Here is a 14,574-nt window from a genome sequence, read left to right as displayed (position 1 = left end):
ACATCAAATGACCACCAGATCTACTACTGCGGACAAGAGGACCACAGAAGAAATGGAGTAGCCTTCATAATTAATAGTAAAGTGGCTAAAGCAGTGCTTGGATACAACCCCAAAAATAACAGAATGATCTCAATTCGAATTCAGGGCAAGCCATCTAACATCACAGTGATCCAAATATACGCCCCAACCACAAATGCTGAAGAAGCTGAAGTAGAGCAGTTCTATGAGGATCTGCAGCACCTACTGGACAACACGCCTAAAAGAGATGTTATTTTCATCACAGGAGACTGGAATGCTAAGGTGGGCAGTCAAATGACACCTCGAATTACAGGTAAGTATGGCCTGGGAGAACAAAATGAAGCAGGACATAGGCTGATAGAATTTTGCCAAGACAATTCACTCTGCATAACAAACACTCTCTTCCAACAACCTAAGAGACGGCTTTATACATGGACTTCACCAGATGGACAACACCGAAATCAGATTGATTACATCCTTTGCAGCCAAAGGTGGTGGACATCTGTACAGTCGGTAAAAACAAGGCCTGGAGCTGACTGTAGTTCAGATCACGAACTTCTTCTTGCACAATTTAGGATCAGACTAAAGAGATTAGGGAAGACCCACAGATCAGCTAGATATGAGCTCACTAATATTCCTAAGGAATATGCAGTGGAGGTGAAGAATAGATTTAAGGGACTGGACTTAGTAGATAGGGTCCCAGAAGAACTATGGACAGAAGTTCGCAACATTGTTCAGGAGGCGGCAACAAAATACATCCCAAAGAAAGAGAAAACCAAGAAGGCAAAATGGCTGTCTGCTGAGACACTAGAAGTAGCCCAAGAAAGAAGGAAAGCAAAAGGCAACAGTGATAGGGGGAGATATGCCCAATTAAATGCAAAATTCCAGAGGTTAGCCAGAAGAGATAAGGAATTATTTTTAAACAAGCAATGCGCGGAAGTGGAAGAAGACAATAGAATAGGAAGGACAAGAGACCTCTTCCAGAAAATTAGAAACATTGGAGGTAAATTCCAGGCAAAAATGGGTATGATCAAAAACAAAGATGGCAAGGACCTAACAGAAGAAGAAGAGATCAAGAAAAGGTGGCAAGAATATACAGAAAACCTGTATAGGAAGGATAACAATATCGGGGATAGCTTTGACAGTGTGGTCGGTGAGCTAGAGCCAGACATCCTGAAGAGTGAGGTTGAGTGGGCCTTAAGAAGCATTGCTAATAACAAGGCAACAGGAGACGACAGCATCCCAGCTGAACTGTTCAAAATCTTGCAAGATGATGCTGTCAAGGTAATGCATGCTATATGCCAGCAAATTTGGAAAACACAAGAATGGCCATCAGACTGGAAAAAATCAACTTATATCCCCATACCAAAAAAGGGGAACACTAAAGAATGTTCAAACTATCGAACAGTGGCACTCATTTCACATGCCAGTAAGGTAATGCTCAAGATCCTGCAAGGTAGACTTCAGCAATTCATGGAGCGAGAATTGCCAGATGTACAAGCTGGGTTTAGAAAAGGCAGAGGAACTAGAGACCAAATTGCCAATATCCGCTGGATAATGGAAAAAGCCAGGGAGTTTCAGAAAAACATCTATTTCTGTTTTATTGACTATTCTAAAGCCTTTGACTGTGTGGACCATAACAAATTGTGGCAAGTTCTTAGTGGTATGGGGATACCAAGTCATCTTGTCTGCCTCCTGAAGAATCTGTATAACGACCAAGTAGCAACAGTAAGAACAGACCACGGAACAACGGACTGGTTTAAGATTGGGAAAGGAGTACGGCAGGGCTGTATACTCTCACCCTACCTATTCAACTTGTATGCAGAACACATCATGCGACAAGCTGGCCTTGAGGAATCCAAGGCTGGAGTTAAAATCTCTGGAAGAAACATTAACAATCTCAGATATGCAGATGATACCACTTTGATGGCTGAAAGTGAAGAGGAACTGAGGAGCCTTATGATGAAGGTGAAAGAAGAAAGTGCAAAAGCTGGTTTGCAGCTAAACCTCAAAAAAACCAAGATTATGGCAACCAGCTTGATTGATAACTGGCAAATAGAGGGAGAAAATGTAGAAGCAGTGAAAGACTTTGTATTCCTAGGTGCAAAGATTACTGCAGATGCTGACTGCAGTCAGGAAATCAGAAGACGCTTAATCCTTGGAAGAAGAGCAATGACAAATCTCGATAAAATAGTGAAGAGCAGAGACATCACACTGACAACAAAGGCCCGCATAGTTAAAGCAATGGTGTTCCCTGTAGTAACATATGGCTGCGAGAGCTGGACCATAAGGAAGGCTGAGCGAAGGAAGATCGATGCTTTTGAACTGTGGTGTTGGAGGAAAATTCTGAGAGTGCCTTGGACTGCAAGAAGATCCAACCAGTCCATCCTCCAGGAAATCAAGCCAGACTGCTCACTTGAGGGAATGATATTAAAGGCCAAACTGAAATACTTTGGCCACATAATGAGAAGACAGAACACCCTGGAGAAGATGCTGATGCTAGGGAGAGTGGAAGGCAAAAGGAAGAGGGGCCGACCAAGGGCAAGATGGATGGATGATATTCTAGAGGTGACGGACTCATCCCTGGGGGAGCTGGGGGTGTTGACGACCGACAGGAAGCTCTGGCGTGGGCTGGTCCATGAAGTCACGAAGAGTCGGAAGCGACTAAACGAATAAACAACAAACAATATTTGGAAACCAACCATATTAATGTGTGACTTTCTGCGGTTGGAGCATGCAAAACCTTCTGAAGATTCTACACACACACAGACATACTTTGTTTTATTTTTCTATCACTTCAAAGGTTAGAAGGAACACAATCTGAATGAGTTAAAATTGTCTGCTCTCCTGAATACGTTAAGAGAAGGCCTGCAAAAATATTGACTGAAAATGTCCTTCTAATTTCAGTGAAAAAGCAGGTCTATAATTTCTTATTGCTTCTTACATTAAGAGAATTTACATGGCTACAGGACATTTATTTACTTCTTAGGTGTATATCTATTCCCAGTACTGTATCTTAGCTGAAATCATTATGCAGCTTTATGATATATGTGGCTGCTGTTACAAAAATATAGCATCTGTAATTAACTATAACAGTCAAGAGAAAATTAAACTAGTTCTGCTATCTTGTTACAATGCTGTTTTAATGGAGGTTCCAAAAGAGCGGCAATGAAACATTGCCTACCACTAATCATAGGATGCAATGAAATTGTGGTAATGATTTAAGATTAAGATTAGAAAGCCTTCCTTAGTAGATTTTCTCTCCACATTTACTGTACAATTATAAAATCAGACCATTTGAAGAGATTGCTTTGGCATCAAGCTTTGGCATCCGCAGGAGGAGTCAAAAAAGGCAAGACGGCAGTCCCAGCAGTACTGCTGAAGCCTGCCCCTTTGTGCTTTTCTCAGGACCTCTAGCCATAACTATCTGCTGCTAGGGGAGTAGGGGAGGAAGGCATAGTTTAGAAGCTGAATGTTGTCCTAACAGCCAGGAACCACGCTGAGACGAGGAACTGGTCTCTAATGTTTTATTGCTTGTACATAACAGGAATCCTAACAAACTGAAGAAGCATGGGAAAAACCCAGACACATAAACCCCAAAGGTTAAGGCGGTCCCGATCTGTGTCTCTTTGAATGGCTGCCCAATTCCTCAGTGCTACGCATGCGCTTAACAGTCTGGATGGGAGCCCCCTGCTCGCCATCCTCACTCATGACAAATGCCTACACACTGACACCAGGAACAGGTCAGTGAAGCTCTGGGTGGAAGGAGAGTAAGTGCCAGAAGGTGGGTGAAGCAAGTTTCCTTGCCAGTAGGAAAACACCCTGCCAACCAACTCTATTCAGTTGCAACATTGCAAAGGGGAAAAGACAGGTTTTTATAATTTGTTTTTAATGGATTGAGACAAATATAAATGACTCAGCTCCCCAAACCAGCTAGTCATGAGACTGTAAAGATGGGTGGCTGGATGGATATGTCAAATCAGAAGGAAAACAAAATATATCTCTTACAATATATGCACCTGGATGACAATTCCCACTGACATCCTTCGAAGGAAGTGCAAGACACGGATTGGATAGATGGGGAAAAAATGAATGAAATCATGCTTTATCTTCTTCGGAGTTGAACTGCACAGTTTCTGAGATTCCTTCTAATTTATTGATTCTCTGACTATACACTGAAATTCGACAAGGAAAAAAGTTAGGTAAAGAGTGCTGGAGATGACCTTAGGGGGTTTGTCAAAACGATCAAGTACTTTTTTTAAAATGATTAAGAAATATTTTAAGAGACATATTTTGTTTTTGTTTTTCCTTCCTCTTTACTCTGCCAGTTAAGGAAGGCTATGAAAATCAAAATGCTGTGTGAAATTGCAGACTCAAGAAATGTAAGAAGTGACCCTTGGACAACTATGCAGCTTTAACTGTAATCCCAACCACAATTTGTGCAAATAATCCCTGTTGAATTATTGGGAATTATTTCTTAAAACATGTCCATATCTGATACTAGATTATAGTACAATGAAATCGCACTTCATGGCAGAGACAATACTTTTAACAAATGGGATGCGACATTCACAGTATTAAATATCAATACCATTTATTTTATAGTATGCTTGAGGATGGAATACCCAAGAGCAGCTACTCATGAAACACATTTTAGTAGTCATTTAGACTGAATGAAAAGGTTTTAAGAATTTGTTTATAGATAAGAGATGAGATATGGGAAGAAGAGATATTTTGTGGTACTATCGGACAAGGTGATAAGTTACTGAAGTTGTTTGTACTTGTGATGAAGGAGGAAGTCATTTCTTTATATATTTCTTTTCTTTTTTCATATATATACATATGTATATATACACACACACGAACATTTTAGTAGTCATTTCATGTAATCACATTTTTTTTAAAAGTCTACAACAGGGTCACTGAATGAATTCAAAAAAAGATTAAATGTTGAGGAAGCTTTTGTTCTCTCTCCAACTTATGATTAATAGAAGAGCACATTTCTTGAATAAATTTTAAGCTGTGAACATATTTATTCTCTTCTGCTTATTTGAGAGGGCTTTTTTTTAATTAATTGGTAGAGAGAAAAATCAATCGAGGTTTTCAAACATGATTCTTCTCATTAACTCTTCTTTCATTAGGAGTAAAAATTTGAACTGAGCTGCACGTTTGATCAACATTTGTCAACGTTTATGGAAGATCATGGACTGCATTTAGCCAAGCAGTCAACTCAGACGTTGTGCTATGACCCAGATATGGTCCTTACCAGCTTCAAGTTTTGCTTCTTCACTAGAAAGGTATTTTGCTGTTGTTGTGATGGTGGTTTCTTTACCCCTGAAGTACTTTCAAAGTCAATCCCAGCATTGATGAAAGCACTGGGCATCTTTTTCATATAAGGTTTTTGAAGCTGGGAGAGGCATTAGCCTCTTTTCATAAAGTAACCATAGCAGCACATTCTAAATGTTTCCTTAGGTGCTCCTGCTTGTATTTTATCAGCTCAGTTGGATTATGCTATATCAGAGCCAGAGTTATTTTTAGCATCTGATCCAAATAATTGAATTCCTAATGCAAAAGTAGTGCAAGGCTGTTTGACAAGGAAAAGAAAACATTAGAGACCAGAAGTGAGAGTCATGTGAAAGCCACGGAAAATGATTGAGGAAGGATACATCTTGCAAGGCTGAGGTTTGCAAATCTTTTCATAAGACTTTGTGGGTGGGCCTGCCTCTGTCCTTGGGGTGCTGAAAGAATAACAGGAGCTGCTTGATAAAGAGCTTTTTGCTTGGAATTTTACTATCTGAAATTGCAGCCAATGAAGTAAACAAGCCAGTTCTATTTAAAAGATGGGTAGGCTTCTTCTAGAAGTGGTAAAAAACCTCCAGATGCACATGTCTGCCTCAAAAGTGGCCATTTACAACGTGTAAAAGCCATTCCCCTAGATCTCCCTGCACTTAGGCATGGTGATGAGAACTGTCCACTGGGTCTACTGAGCCCTGTATTTGAAGGGTAGCTTTTACTGTATCGATCAGTGAGTGTTCAGAGAAGGGTTCCTACACCTTGAGAAGAACAAAGGCCAAAGATGAGAAAGAGGTTATTTTATGGAAGAAGGGCTGCTCACACAGGGAGCGGAGAGAAGACTGATTCATTATTTAATATAATTCATTTACTCCAACAACAACTGATTGTGGAAGAGGATCTTTTAAAACACTAGGACAGAGCAGAGGTCACAATGTTTGGGGGGCTGGTTTGCATTTTGAACTTTTGAGAATAATATTGTAGGCATAGTTGAGAAATAATGTTGGGGGATATACCACTTACAGGTAATCCTTGACTAACGACCACAATTGGGACTGGAACTTCCATTGCTATGTGAGGCAGTCATTAAGTGAGTCACACCTGATTTCACGACCTTTTTTGTCATGGCCGTTAAGTGAATCACATGGTCGTTAAGCAAATCTGGCTTCCCCCATTGACTTTGCTTGTCAGAAGCCAGCTAGGGAGGTGGCAGGTGGTGATCACGTGACCCCGGATCACTGCAACCATCGTAAATACATGCTGGTTGCCAAGCGCCTGGATTTTGATCACATGACTTCAAGGACGCTGCGACATGCGTAAGTGTGAAGACAAGTTGTAAATCACTATTTCCAGTGCTGTCGTAACTTCGAACAGTCGCTAAATGAATGTTCATAAGTCAAGGACTACCTGAATTCAAAACATGTCCCCTGATATACAGTACCTGCCACATGTCCAGTCCTATACAGTAAGATGTTCATTCTACTCTTCCATGCCTTTGACCTTTCCCTGGGCAAGCAGGCTCACTTACAAGCATGACACTGAGCTGTAGTTCCCCTTCATTTTTATTTTCTAAGAAAACATATGGAATCCTTGTTTTAAAGGTTTTCTTAAGGCTTTAAAAAGCCATGTTTGCATTTTGGAAAGCTTGGGAGCTTGGCAGGCCCCAAGGAAGGGGTCTGTGGTCTGGCACTCCTGGGATTTCCTATTGACAGTCAGGACTAGGAAGACTGGAGCAAAGGCAGTCAAAACACACATTTTTTGTTTTGTATATGCAGAAGAAGAAATTATTCAAACTGGGAATCTGGGACAAAAAGAGCAAATGCGATGACCAAATATGGATTGTTTTGTTTTGTTTTATTTAAGTGTTCTGCCATTTATTTCAATCTGCTATTTGTTTTTCATACTAATACTTATCCACCATCTTTCATATCTGTAAGCAGAAGCACAGATAATTTTGAAGGATAGTTATACAATATAAATCAGTGAAGAACAGCATCTCAGCTGGAGTTGTTTCTGATTTGAATGTATATTAGTAATACAGGGCAACGATATCAGAAAAACAGTTGTGGCATGCAGACACCCCTCTCATTCTCAGAATGTTTAGGATGGTAGAAAGGAGCACAAAAATTGGCAGGTGGGGAGAAGCAAGTAACGAAGTCTAGCTGCTAAAGCATAAAGCAACAGACCTTGGCCATTTCTACAAGATCACTCACTCATTTATAATCTTTCTGGATTCATGGATAAAAGGGCTAGTTAACATGTTAGTTAACATGTGTTGGAAAAACAGCTCTCTGTTACAATGTCATGGGATCAACACTGAGCTCTCTGGCCAAAATGCCAGGACAACACCTTCATCTGGAAGACTTCATTGACTTCTATTTGTGAGATTTGTGTTTTTCAAGTACCTTAGGGAAAATCTACTGTAATCTGTGCTCAATTCTTTTGCAGGTCATTCCGATGAACACGTTGTTCTAATCTAACTGGGTGGACCCAATTTTGATGTTATCTGAAAATGACTAATATTGTGAGTAGATTAATAGGTACCACTTCGGTGGGCAGGTAACGGCGTTCCATTCAGTCATGCCGGCCACATGACCACGGAAGTGTCTACGGACAATCGCTGGCTCTTCGGCTTTGAAACGGAGATGAGCACTGCCCCCTAGAGTCGGACACGACTGGACTTAATGTCAAGGGAAACCTTTACCTTTACTTAATAAACATAGAACATTGACTTCTCCCTACTTCTTTTTCCTTTTCTTTATATTTCTTTAAATTTATATTTCTTTAAATTTAGTAAAGAAGAAAAGAGGGAGGAGCTGCATGTGCTTCTGTTCATCCTAGGAGCGCACATTTAGAAGAACCCCGGGAACTCCACTGCTTCCAAAGCACAGATGATTTTCTGTATAACGGCTTTCATATCCTCTACTCTGAAAAGAAAGCCAAAAGCAGCGTGTTCAGACGGTAGGTCGAAAAAGTCCAACATGGAGTCCATGGCTGTGTAATCCAATCCTGTCCCTGTTTTATGTATATTGTATATGCAATGCATGTACAAGAGGGGAGGGATTTCAACTGTACAGTCAAGAAAATCAAGTTGATTTTTTTTTATCCTCCCACCCCATGGATACCCCTGGTTATATACGTACACATTTTCATTTATGGAGCCAGTCAACATAAAGAAAACTCTTGAATGTTTACAGACAAAGCAAATTAATTAGATTTTACTCACTGAGCATTATGTAAGAAATTTTGATATGCTTAAATACTGGATCACTATAATCAATAGATCCCATGCCCTAAAATGTAGTTCACTCCTATTAAGTTCAATGACATTTAAGTTTGGGTCACTTTTCCTGATTATTTTTAGTGTTTATTGATATGTGATAATTTTATAGGCATGCAGACAAAGTTAGAAACTTTTGTGTGGAATCAAAAGTGTGACATCCCAGGTTATGTTGGCATGCTTCCCCAAATCAGGGGGCGTTTTTTGCTTGGAATTCTGTACATATATAGACTCTTGAAAATACCATCTATAAATGTTTGTTATTGGCTTTTAACATGAATTTTAGGATGCCTGTACCAACCCTGCTTGGTGCACAAGTTAAGGATCATTACATAAACAAGCAAATTTTCATAACGGTGTTGATATATGCAGTTAATTGTGAAAGCAATGGTATACTTTCCTTTGCAGGCAGATCGAATAGCTCTGGCTATTTTTTGTAGAGTCAGTTACTCAAGGGAAGAAAAAAGGAGAATTTACACCAAGTGAAAAATGTATTATCTTCTGCTCTAAGCTTACAGGTCCACATGCTAACCTCTGAACAGCCAGTCTGCCCCTATTAGATTCCCTGTTGGCTCAGGAGCGGCAGCTTCCTGCACTTCCCTGATCCTACTTTACCATTCTTCCTGCTCAGCCAGCGTGAGCTCTGCTTTCTGAGAATTCAGGCCTTTATGTTGTTGCTTAGAGGGCCAAGGCATCCAAGTACGTGCAAACTCTAGCAAATTAAGTAGAATGTCTTGAACTCTTCCTAACAGATTATCATGCTAACAGATTGGTGCAGCTCTTCGAATTTTAGTTTTATAGATGCACACATAAATACAGAGAACATTTCTCATTATTTTGACGTGTTTTATAATTGTGAAATTGAGTTAATGAGCTACCTGTTACTAGAAAAGCTGTAATTTTTCTCAGATATAAATCCTTCACCAGTGCCATATGCAATTGTTGTTTGTAGGAGTACATTTATTTTGTCCTCAAGTTAGATTTCACCCCTGGTGGCTACATGGACAGGTCATGCAGTTTTCTAGGCTGTATTTTAGAAGTGGTTTGTCACTGCCTTCTTCCTCGGACTGAGACAGAGTGACTGGCCCAAAGTCAGCCAGCTCTTAGGACTAAAACCCAGGTTTTCCAACTCCTGCTCCAGTGCCTGAATCTTCATACTAAACTGGCCCTCTTGCAGTATCTTAGCAGCTGACGTTTTAGAGCTAGAGATTTTTGTTTTCATGTAAACAAAAGTATTTATGACCCTGCAGAGAAATCGTGCATCAACAGTAGGTAAAGGTAAAGGTTTCCCTTGACATTAAGTCCAGTCGTGTCCAACTCTAGGGGGCGGTGCTCATCTCCGCTTCAAAGCCGAAGGGCCGGCGTTTGTCCGTAGACACTTCCGTGGTCATGTGGCCAGCATGACTAAACGGAACGCTGTTACCTGCCCGCTGAAGCGGTACCTATTAATCTACTCACATTTGCATGTTTTCGAACTGCTAGATTGGCAGGAGCTGGGACTAGCAACGGGAGCTCACCCCGTCACGCGGATTCGAACCACCAACCTTCCAAGATGTCAAAGCAAAGCACCTGAACTGTACATTTATTTTTAGTAATCAGCTGTACTGAAATATCACTTACTGTAGCAGACAGCTTTGCTAGACCGGGTAAGACTGTACTGTTTTTCTCAAGGATTTCCTGGTAATTGTCCAGCCTCAAAGAGAAACCTCAGAGCTTAAGGTTTGAAAACTTTGACCCAAATGCAAAACTTCAGCAAGATTCCTGAAAAATATCAAGACACAGAACAATCTGCAGGACTGGATTAAAGATTGTTTGGTTAGAACGCTGGTGGGGAACATAAAGTCCTTGTCATGTATTTTTTCTGCCAGAAAGATTTTGTTGTGTACAAAGAGAAATACAGTTCTAACACTGATATAATGGTAATTTTGCACTGTCAGTTAATGGCTAGGATGACTCTATGTGTTTTGGCTAACTCTGAGTAATACGTGCTACAAGTTGCTCCAAAATTTGCAAAAACAAGTTTCTCACTTCATTTTCACATGAAGCCTGATGTGAAAAGATTCCAGATTGCCCAACTGGGAAATGGATCAATTCAAAGAGTACAAATGAACTTCCTTGTTTCTTCTTATTAACCAAGATTCTCATAATACATGAGCAAATGTTCTGTAGGCCCTTTTTAGTTCAGTGTGTTTTACTGAATTGATCAATAAATAAATTATTGGCCCTGAATTGATTTTGTCTTTAGAAACAGGAGTGAAGGAAACCAGTTAAGGTCATGGATTTGAGTAGAAATGGGGCCCAAGGAGCGAGCATCAGAAATGGTGCTGCTTGTTGTTCCTCCGTTTTGCCATTTGCTAAGAATGCTTTTGATTTTTGTTAAAAAATGAGTAAACTCTGCACTTGAGTGGTATGTCCCATATAGTCTTAACCTCCGAAAGCAGCCTAGATACCACTTTTGCATAGGACCCAGTGGACATTCATACTTCCTTCTCAGGATTTAAGACAATGGAATGTTGACTTTAGCATTAGTTGTGGATAGTGGATTACATTCTTTAGGTCTCACTGTTTATTATGGAATGAAAGCATTCAGGAGACTATATGATACAGTAGCTACAAAGAGTATAGTCATATTTGATACCCCCACACTGGTAATGCTTTTGTAGCTGATCTTTTATTTCCCCACGCATCATTCAAAAGCTGGGGAGATATTAAAAAGAAAAACTCTCACCACTCAGAGTTCTGTTTATCTCCCGCTCCCCCAAATAATGCATAATTGCAAGTAGATCCTATTAAAAAGGGGAATATAAGCTTTTGAATTAAGAACTACCCTTGCATCTATATTACTTTGGAATTCACTAACTGGGAAATGTTATGAAAACATACCGCTTATGCTTAAAACTTTGTGTAAAGAGTTAAGCCATACATTTAGGAGCTGGGGAGCTGCCTGATTCCTCTCATATGTTCCCCTCAACATAAGCCCATCTATTCCAGCTTTAAAAGTGGCGTGCAAGTGTAATCACAAGGCATATAAATTGTTTGTTGTCTCCAGGCAACATTTTTTGATATTAGCTTATTTGTAGCTGTAGCAGTTTGGAGACAGGAATTAATGCAAAAATTCAAGGTTGAGCAAAAATTATTGTGTTCCAAAAATGAATTGCATTTTTTGCACAAGTCATGGTCAGAAAAGCATAAAACATTCATTAGCATCTTTTGAGTGGTGATTAGCAAAAAACTGTAGCAGCCCTTTTTCTTTTCAGTGCAATTACAGGTTTACTGTATTTTAAAGAATGTGTCGGTATGTTTTAAATTATTTGAATGATGCAGGCTTTAGAAAACTTCATGGGAAAAGCATGATCTTTTGCAAATACTTTCTTAAAGGGGGCTAACTATGGAAGTGAATTCTCAGCTGCCTAACAAGGTGAAGTATTGTGGAGGGAGGAGAAAAGGAAAAATGGGAAAGAACTATTTTGACGTTAATTTGGTGCATATACCAAGAACTGAAAAGCCTTCGTTCACGTCTCAACTCTCAGTACAGTTTCCCCCTTGACATGTTTTAGAGCAGTGTTTCTCAACTTTGGCAACTTGAAGACGTGTGGACTTCAACTCCCAGAATTCCCCAGCCAGCATGGCTGGTTGGGGCGTTCTGGGAGTTGAAGTCCACACGTCTTCAAGTTGCCAAGGTTGAGAAACACTGCTCTAGAGCAAGGATGGGAACATTTTTCAGTACAATGGGATGTTCCCAAAGCAATCTTCTCTCTGCTGCTGCTTCTTTTCCTCTTCCTTCTCCTTCCTCTTGTGTCCTTTATCTTCCTTTTATCTCTTTCTCTTTCCCACAGGGACACCTCACGTTTAATCAATCTCCCCTTCTTTCTTATCCTTGTCATTCTCTCTCCCCACCTCTTCCTCTCTCTCTTTTCTCACTGAGAAAGAACGTGCCCTGGAGCCCAGCAAGGAATGCAAGCAATGTAGCAAGGGAAGAAGAATCACTTCCCACACTACAGATCACAGCAGAAGAAGGACAGATGTGACGGGGTGGCCTGGAAGGCAAGGAGCTGCTTCCCCACAGGTTTTTATAAGCAGTTCTTAAAGATTTCATGTAAAATACTTGGAGCTCTAGAAAAAAACTTTTGTAAGAAATGGAGCATTGGTCATTATTGAGCTCTACCACCCCCATCCACTTGCAAATCTCTCTCAACATGTTTTAAATCCAATTTGTGATTTCTTCTGCTTGGCCCTCCCCATCCACCGATCCCAAAGATGTTTAGCATAGCCACTGCACCATGTCAGATTTGAAAAGAAAAGTCTGATTTGGTGTGCATGCACAGGAGTGTTCCTTTAACTCTGGTCAGCAATGTCCTGGACTCATGCAACTCTCCTCTACAGCTGCTATGTAATCTTGGGAAAAGGCCTCTCCAGTTTAAGGAGTTGCCAGTGGGCGCTATGTGTGTGTCCCCATGTGCTCTGAATCACATTTTCCCCTTCCAATCCACAGTGCTAATTACTCATTAAGAGCTGAGCTCTGAGAATGCCAGCAAATCAGCACTCACTCCCTTTGCTTCCAACTTGCCAGCTGCTAACAGCTCCTCTCTCTTTCTTCACAAAAAGAAAAGCAAAAAAGAAAAGAAAAGCTTTTGGTTCACTATTCCACTAAGCCCTGTGAATTGTGTTATCCCAGCAAAGACTTACTGGGTTCAGTAAAGTCTTTGCTTTACTGGGGTGGAGTGGGGTGGGGAGGGGGGCATATGGCAAAGAGTCTGTCCATCAGACACCTGCAAACACAGGATCACCTCACTGGAATGTGAATTTCCCCCAAAGCTAAAGCAGGGCTTTTAGGACTGTTTCTGCTATTTGCTCCCTACCCAGCTCTGACTCTGATGTAATGTTATAGACATGGCCATTTTGGCTCAATGCTGCATTTTCTTTTTTTTTTCCTGTTTCCAAAGTAAGTGTCTTTTCAACCCATAATAGAGATGATGCCCATTCAGAAGAGAACTTCAACTCATTCACCGCAGAATTACACGTTGGGGTTCCAACAGTAATCTCAGAAAAATCACAGTGCTTCCCCTCTGTTATGCGTTACAGTACCTGGAGAGGTAATTTTTCCATTTCTGCATGCTGCTGCAGAGGAAATCTGGCGTAGTCTCAAGTGGTATCAAAAGAACAACACAAAGGACTCACATATCTTTCTGTTTTTACTTTAAAATGGCTATCATCTGGACCATACAGCAAGCTACTTTTGGGAAGCAAATGTGTCTGAAAAGCAGTTTCTTATACAGCATGGGGATAGAGAGGGAATTCTACTATTCAGAGGGAAAACAAAATAAATCTAATTGTTTAGCTACACTGTATTCCAGAAAGGGAGAGGAGTTGTGGGGGATTTAAAAATATCTTACTTCATAACCAAGCCACATTCTGGCTCTTTGGATCCTTCTTCTACTTTGTGTACAGTATGTTTCTCTCAAATAGGACATGCTCACATATCACTAATGCCCGGGGTATTTGTATATTTCTATTCCATGAGTTCCAGCCTGACCCAAACATCGTGTGTGCAGTGTTCCATTCAATTAAAATGAAAATTAAATTAAAATGAGCAGAAACAATTGATGTAGAAGACATTTGCAACACAAAACTGCTATTTGGCCTGCTTAAGAAGAATGCTGTGGAATGTCTATTAACAGCTCAAAATCTAACTATGTCTAAAGCATTGTATTATTATTTCTTTCTTATTACAAATCTCAGAGTGGTTCACATTCGGCAATTAAAATATACACCTAACCCTTGCTCTGACTGGGCAAGCTACTATATATAAAAAGGCATCAAACCCCACATTCCCTCACACTGATGATATTACGTAGTTGGGAAATGAAATGTATGCAAGCAAACGACCAAGCTCAGAGACCACCAAGAACTCCACTGTCTCTGAATTATGAATTTGGCATTCCCATCGTGAAAGAGCTTTGGACATAGGGTGAAAATGGCCCCAA

Source organism: Candoia aspera, chromosome 4, assembly GCF_035149785.1.
Source record: "Candoia aspera isolate rCanAsp1 chromosome 4, rCanAsp1.hap2, whole genome shotgun sequence".
Classification (NCBI taxonomy): Eukaryota; Metazoa; Chordata; class Lepidosauria; order Squamata; family Boidae; genus Candoia; species Candoia aspera.
The sequence above is the reverse complement of the archived record's forward strand: the minus strand, read 5'-3'. Positions refer to the sequence as shown.